We start from the raw sequence: 8,818 nt of genomic DNA, 5'->3' as shown, positions 1-8,818 counted from the left end.
GTGTGGCATGTGCTTAAGCAAACAATCTCACCAGCTAGATATGTGAAGACCCTCTGAGAAGTAACTAAAGGGAGGAGAGGAGAGATCGTTTTGCCAAAATGGCGATGCAGGGTACAACAGTTCCACAGATGGATCAAGCAGTAATTTCTTATGATCTGGAGCAGCAGTTTTATGAAGAAAGAAAGAGACCGGACAAGGGGCCAAACCACCAACTAAGGCCAGTGTGAAAGCTCCAGCCAACCCCCCTAACAGACCGCCACTTCAAAGAAGAGAAGAACCGCAAAGAAGATTTTACGGACCACCAGCATCGCAAGGCCCACAAAAGAAAAGCATCTTTCTCCCTATGGAGGAGTACGACAAACTGTCCTCTGAAGAAAAGAAGGCCCTCCAAGTAATGATGACACGGCCGCGAGTCACCCTGGAAAATGCCTACTGTAGGGGGGACGAAATCTACATGAAGGTGTAAGGAGAACCCTATCTAGTGGACACCGGCGCTGATGTATCCATGACTCGCAGAGGCCTAAAGGTGACAGGATACCTTACAATCCAATTTGCCAACGGGACTGTAGAAGAGATGCCATATGGAACTTGGCAAGGAATCATTTGGGTGAAGGGTCCATACAACCTCATCACCGTCACAGACAAACCATGGGAAGAGTGCCGCTCTCTATCTCAAAGGTTGAGCCAGCTAAGGTCAAGGTTAGTAAAAGTAGGATCAACTCAGAGTGGAACCGGGGCTCAAGAGTGGTACAAAGCAGTAGATGTGCCAGACGTAACTGAACAGAAGCTGAAAGAAAGCGACTTCTCCCCGGCTGGGAAAGAGAGGTTATGGAAGATCATCACCTCAGCTAATGTGGCCCGGTTCAGGAACAACTGTGGAGACCTGGGACCGAAGTATGTGCACCTCATAGAAGGGGGAGTGCATCCACCTGTTCGACAGTACTCCCTGAACCCGGGTGCCGTTGAAGAAATTGATAAAATAGTAAAATAATTAAGCGCTCTAGGAATCATCAGAGAAGAGCTAAATCCAATCACTAACAGTCCCATTCAAGCGGTAAGGAAACCAGAGCCAGCGGGAGGAGGTTGGAGGCCAGTAATCAACTTTAAGGCCCTTAATCGAAGAACCATAGCAAACCGAGCCAGCCTAATCAATCCCCAAGGAGCACTGAAGACACTAAGAGTCAAGAAATATAAATCCTGCATTGACTTAGCAAATGAATTTTTCTCCCTCAGACTTGCAAAGCAATCACAAGGCAAGACAGCATTTACACAGAAAGGCAAGAGTTATGTGTGGCAAAGGTTACCTCAGAGGTACAAGAACTCCCCTAATGTGTTCCAGTCAGCTGTAATGGAAGTTTTGGGTGACCTAGGAGCAACAGTGTACATAGATGATGTGTTCATTGCAGACGACACCGAAGAGGAGCACCTAGAGAGACTGCAAACAGTGGTGGTGAGAATCACAGCAGCAGGTTTGAAGCTGAATCTCAGGAAATGCCAGTTTGGACAATTTCAGGTGAACTACCTAGGATTCCAAGTGACAACAGATTTGGGACTCTCAGAAGGGTATCAAGAGAAGCTGGCACAAATCCAGCCACCTGAATCTGAAAATGATCTACAAAAGATTTTGGGACTCTGCAACTATGTGAGAGATCATGTTCCTAATTATCAAAGATATGCTAAGCCATTATATGCCTGCCTAAAGAAGCGAGAAGGAGAAGAAAAAATTACAAAGAAAAAAATGGACATGGACTGCATCAAACCAGAACAACCTGGATAAGCTCAAAAGAGCAATCCAAGAAGCTGTGAGGTTGGAGCCGAGGAGCTTGACTGAAAAGTTGGTGGCCGAGATCAGCTGTGAAGATGAGGACTCCATGCTGAAAGTGTGAATGCGATGGGCTACTCAGTCGTCCAGACCTCCAGTTGAAGAAGGGCAAGACTTTTGTATGAAGGCTGTCAGAGGCTAGGTGAGTCATTTCCCGACACCAACTTAAACAGAACTTTCAGTAAACTTGCTTAGTAAGATCTTTCAGGTTTAGGGAAGTCCGGACCCGTTGGATGGAGCAATCCCTTTAGACATAGTTAAGTAGGAGGGAGGGGTTAATATATACAGGGGTTGGACAATGAAACTGAAACACCTAGTTTTAGACCACAATAATTTATTAGTATGGTGTAGGGCCTCCTTTTGCGGCCAATACAGTGTCAATTCGTCTTGGGAATGACATATACAAGTCCTGCACAGTGGTCAAAGGGATTTTAAGCCATTCTTCTTGCAGGATAGTGGCCAGGTCACTACGTGATACTGGTGGAGGAAAACGTTTCCTGACTCTCTCCTCCAAAACTCCCCAAAGTGGCTCAATAATATTTAGATCTGGTGACTGTGCAGGCCATCGGAGATGTTCAACTTCACTTTCATGTTCATCAAACCAATCTTTCACCAGTCTTGCTGTGTGTATTGGTGCATTGTCATTCTGATACACTGAACCGCCTTCAGGATACAATGTTTGAACCATTAGATGCACATGGTCCTCAAGAATGGTTCGGTAGTCCTTGGTAGTGACGCGCCCATCTAGCACAAGTATTGGGCCAAGGGAATGCCATGATATGGTAGCCCAAACCATCACTGATCCACCCCCATGCTTCACTCTGGGCATGCAACAATCTGGGTGGTACGCTTCTTTGGGGCTTCTCCACACCGTAACTCTCCCGGATGTGGGGAAAACAGTAAACGTGGACTCATCAGAGAACAATACATGTTTCACATTGTCCACAGCCCAATATTTGCGCTCCTTGCACCATTGAAACCGACGTTTGGCATTGGCATGAGTGACCAAAGGCTTGGCTATAGCAGCCCGGCCGTGTATATTGATCCTGTGGAGCTCCCGACGGACAGTTCTGGTGGAAACAGGAGAGTTGAGGTGCACATTTAATTCTGCCGTGATTTGGGCAGCTGTGATTTTATGTTTTTTGGATACAATCCGGGTTAGCACCTGAACATCCCTTTCAGACAGCTTCCTCTTGCGTACACAGTTAATCCTGTTGGATGTGGTTCGTCCTTCTTGGTGGTATGCTAACATTACCTTGGATACCTTGGCTCTTCATACATCACAAAGACTTGCTGTCTTGGTCACAGATGTGCCAGCAAGACGTGCACCAACAATTTGTCCTCTTTTGAACTCTGGTATGTCACCCATAATGTTGTGTGCATTTCAATATTTTGAGCAAAACTGTGCTCTTACCCTGCCAATTGAACCTTCACACTCTGCTCTTACTGGTGCAATGTGCAATCAATGAAGACTGGCTACCAGGCTGGTCCAATTTAGCCATGAAACCTCCCACAATAAAATGACAGGTGTATATACATGGTCTATATACATATATATATATATATATATATAGGTTCTTCAAAGTAGCCACCTTTTGCTTTGATTACTGCTACGTACACTCTTGGCATTCTGTCGATGAGCTTCAAGAGGTAGTCACCTGAAATGGTTTTCACTTCACAGGTGTGCCCTGTCAGGTTTAATAAGTAGGATTTCAAGCCTTATAAATGGGGTTGGGACCATCAGTTGTGTTGTGCAGGAGGTGGATACAATACACAGTGTGAAGCTACAATATTCATAGTCATGAAAATAAAGACAACTCTTTCAATGAGAAGGTGTGTCCAAACCTTTGGTCTGTACTAGATAGATAGATAGATAGATAGATAGATAGATAGATAGATAGATAGATAGATAGATAGATAGATAGATAGATAGATAGATAGATAGATAGATAGATAGATAGATAGATAGATAGATAGATAGATAGATAGATAGATAGATAGATAGATAGATAGATAGATAGATAGATAGATAGATAGATAGATAGATAGATAGATAGATAGATAGATAGATAGATAGATAGATAGATAGATAGATAGATAGATAGATAGATAGATAGATAGATAGATAGATAGATAGATAGATAGATAGATAGATAGATCTTGTCGGCTTGTGGTCGAAAGTATAGGCAGTTCTTATTCTGATTTGATGGTTTATTGTGGATAAATACTCCCAACTAACTTATTTAAGCCATATTTTTTTAATTACAGGTATTGATTTAATATTTTATTCTCATATATTTCAGACTAAAGGACTGCTGAGGTACACCAGACTGAACTTCACCATGCCAGTTCTGCAGGTGTATTTGGAAGTTGATCAAGATCTCAGACCAGACTTCTGCCTTACAAGGGATTCAATGAATGGTTTGATGATGGTTCTGAAGATAGATCAGGATCATGGCTGGGGGTATCCACTAGAGATTTTGATCTTTGTGTATTGGCTTGCACATGGAATATCATACAGAGTTTCAGCCCAAGCATTCTCTGTGCCAAAGTCAACAGTCTGCCGGGTTGTGCACCAAATTGCACAAGCAATAAAGGAAAATGCACACAAAGTCATCTGTTATCCATAACAGGAGGAGTTAGAGGACGTTGGGATGGGATTTGCACGTTTAACCCACCACAAAGCTCTTCACAAAGCTGTTGGTGCAGTGGACAGCTGTCTTATTCGAATTAAGCCCCCAAATCAAAACAAAGACGACTACTTTAGTTATAAGCAGTTCTACTCCATTGACATGCAAGCTATTTGTGACTCCAGTGGACAATTTCCGAACATTTTCATTGGGTTTCCTGGCTCTGTTCATGACACTCGTGTTTTTAAAAACACACCTGTCTATGTGAATGCTGAATACCCATCACCTGGCTACTTTATTGAGGGTGATGGCGGATATCCCTGCATTCAGTGGCCCATAGCAATCATCAGCCCTTACAAACAGCCACTTCAGAGCCGGGTTGAAGAAAGATTCAACCACTGCTATGCACGTGCCCGTTCCGTTATAGAACGAGCTTTTGGCATGATGAAAACTCGCTGGCACACAACCATGTTTAAAGCGTTAGAAGTAAAAATAGCATTTTGGACTGAAGTAGTCACTGCATGTGCTTTCTTACACAATGTCTGCCTGACCCATGGTGATGTCCTCGAGCCAGAAGAAGTTGATGAGCAACACCCACCACCACTACCTCCAGGAGATGCAGGACAGGAAGCAAGTGGCAACACGCTGAGAGCAAGACTCTCTGCCCAGATTTCTGCACCACTTGCTTTAGAGGCACATCTTTGTGAACATGATTACATTTAGTCAGTCTCTTGTTCCAATTTTTCTTGTTAACATGTTTATGATTTGAATTGGTTAATGTTGTTTTTGTAAATATTTAAGATGCAATAATAAAAATGCATCATTTTTTTTTACCACAAATTAAAAATGCATGGAAGGTAATGTTAAAGCATATACTTAACTGAAATATTGTATGTCTATGTTTTTACATATATATTGTGTGCCTTTCAACAATGACAGCACCTTGTTGTGACACTGTTTTTTGTTACCGAAAATGCATTTACAGTAGTAAAGACATTTGATATTTTTCATAAATATTTGCTTATTGTATTTTTTACAACTTCATCCACAGTTGCTGTGGAGTAAAACATCAACAGAGCAGACAGGAAGCATAAATGGTTGGTGGCTTTTTCGGAAACAGCCACTTTCAGAGAAAACAAAGAACAAAAACACTTTCACTTGCTGCTTTCTTTTTTACAAGAACATTTTAACTTGCAAGACATTTTAAAATGCAAATATATCGAACACATTCAACAACAGTCTGCTTACTATTTAGACAACACAGTTTTTACTTGGTTAGGTGATAAACAAGTCTTCCAAACTGATTTAGTATTTTATCCATTTGTCCCTGTGAATGGTCCAACCAGGCTCTGTCCTGGTCATCATTCTCTTTTTGCCTCCTCTCCAGGTTCTCACACCATTCCCTAAGGCCCTCTACTGCACTCTCATCACTCTTTCTCTTCCTTTTCCCAGGCCTTTTAGGAGGGGGACTTGCTGAACTTTCTGGTGAGTTGACCTCTGATTTCACTGACCCTACTGCTGACAGAGTGGCTGTGTCTTCCTCCTCCTTATCATCTTCCATCTGACTAGGGCCAACCACTACACTGCTTGGCCCTGAAGAGTATAGGCTGACTGGATTTACTGATAGCTTCATGCATGGCTGCACAAAATATACATGTTGCTGCAGTTACTTTTCCCTTGTCTGTCCCTGACCCAGTTTTTGTAAGTGACAAGTCCTTAACATAGTAATACACGCATATACAACATATATCATTTAATGAACAAACTACACAATAACTACACACTTAAATTATCAAGCAACTTACCTTGTACTTCCCAATTATTTTGCATTGTTGCGGTGTCACTTTTCCCTCTAATGCCATTGTTTTTATTATTTCACTGCAAGAGACATAAGTGTATATATATATATATATATATATATATATATATATATATATATATATATATATATATATACATTTAACACTTATTAATTTATACTTACATATGTTTCTATTGTTTACATCTGTAAACTTACTCATAGCCTTGGGTGGAGGCATTCCTGTGCCCAGTAAACAGATGGTCATTTTCAGATCTAAATTGGATAAAATTAAAAGTCATTTCATCCATCCCTGTAAAACAAAAAGTAAAACAAAAAAAGGACAATTGTTATAAGTAAAAATTACCATATGCATTTTAATAAATGTACATTGGTACATTTATTTAAGGTGGCAGTACACTTTTAAGTGCAGATTTTTTCATATTCAAAACTAATTGCACAATACATTTGGCTGTTAAAATATGTTGTTTCATGACTTGTTGAACACAACAAAATTCAGTTGTATTTACACACATACAGTATAGTAAAACATAAATGATTTTGATACTTACATTTTTAAATGCATTTTTTCGGCACAGACGAAGGAGCTGAATAACTTGACGTCACCATATTCCACCTCTTTGCATAAAACATCACATGCAGCAATGAATTGTGGGTAAGCGCTTCAATGCGCGCTTAGCTGAAGTGTGGATTGAGAGCACAAAGGGGACGGGGCTAATGACCACTCTGGAGACTTGGGACACACTACGCACTCGAGCCCATCAACTGGAACGCGCAATTCAGGGACACAAGGGTAGAAGTGTGAGTATTGGGACAGGGCCAATGTTACCCACCCTGCTAGTGTTCGTCCACATGCTAATGTTAGCATTTAAATTAACATTACCATTTAGCTTAATTTTCACTGGTAGCACAAAGTGAACATATTGGAGTAAGTTAATGTTAGCCCACATGCTAATGTTAGTATTTAAGCTAATGTTAGCATTTAGATAAATTTTCACTTATAGGGCTAATTTTCACTTATATTAACATATTGAATGAAACAAGTTATTTATAGCCAACGTGTTAGTGTTAGACAACATGCTAATGTTAACATTTGAGCTAATGTTAGCATTTAAGCTAATTTACACTTAAAAGGCTAAATTAACATATTTAATACAGTGAGTTAATGCTATCTAGCATGCTAGTGTTAGCCAAAATGCTACTGTTAGTATTTTAGCTAGCATTAGCTTTTTGGCTAATATTTCTTATGCACTGTGGTTATAATACAACAACAAAAATTAGTTTTGAATTAACTTTAGCTTGTGAAGCTGTTTTTAAGCTCTTCATCTTCCTACTTGTAAAGTTCACATGACAGCTTTTCTTGCTGATGTTTCTGTTATTTCTGATAATTGTTCAGATTTCAGCAGATTTTCTGCTGTCAACTTAAGCTTCTTTCAGCTACCTCTTCTGTTATCTGCTAATTAACTGAATTTTAGCCAACATTCGTCTTTCAACATTAGCTTCTTTCTGCCAGGTTTCAGCAGAGGAGTTTAGCAGTTCTGTTTTCTGCCAACCCCTTATATTACTGTAGATTTTCTGCAGTCAGCTTCAGCTTGTTTCTACAAGCTTTTAGCTAAAGAATTCAGCCTTCAGCATTCACAATACATTTTTGCAGGGAATGCAATTTTTCTAGTTAGTATTATTATTAGTGAAAAAGCTGTACGCATTCCTACTTATTGTGTTCATGTTTTTCAATAGTGTGAATGCTGTAGGCACACTGTTTATTTTTATTTTTTATTATTCTGTCTTCTTCTTCTTCTGGTTGCTTCTGTACACTTTTTTATTCGCTTCTCCTTCTGCATACTTTATGCTATTTTAACCGTTCAAATTTAACAATATTCAGAATCAGAATCAGCTTTATTGCCAAGTTTATACATACAAACAAGGAATTTGACTCCAGTACACGTTGCTATTCAGCCCTTTCAGGACATTCCAGCTATGACTTTTGGTATTTATACATTTTATACTTTTTAAAATATTGAGCTTTTTATGTTTTTTTTTGCTCCCATTGAAATGAATGGAAAACGACACAAATTCCACTAAAACTTCACTGTTTTTGCCATTTAACTACTTCTGCATACTTTCATGTTGAAACACCATTCAACTTTTAAAATGCTTTCACAACCTTCTGCTATTACTGTTCAACTTTTTGATATCTTTTACAGTTTTTCTACAATTTTCAGTCAAACATTATTACAATTTTCAGTTTTATAATGTAATCCAATGACGGAATGTTCGTGTTGCTAGAGTGTACACTCTAGGAATTTGAATAACCTGAGAAAGAACAAACAAACTCTCCTCACTCGCTCAATTTTTACTATACTGGCACAAATTATACATCAAAACGTAGGATGCTCTTTTGCAATTCAGAAAATGTCACCCTCATTGACGTGGGACTAACAGTTTTCCGGCAACACGCCCCAAAGCAATGCAAAGTTAACACACCCTGAATTGGAAACCTATAGGAATTTCAGAAAAAATCAGAGCAAAAAATCAATAAACTCACAT

This window comes from Girardinichthys multiradiatus, chromosome 14, assembly GCF_021462225.1.
Source record: "Girardinichthys multiradiatus isolate DD_20200921_A chromosome 14, DD_fGirMul_XY1, whole genome shotgun sequence".
Taxonomy (NCBI): Eukaryota; Metazoa; Chordata; class Actinopteri; order Cyprinodontiformes; family Goodeidae; genus Girardinichthys; species Girardinichthys multiradiatus.
This window is presented reverse-complemented; position numbering follows the sequence as displayed.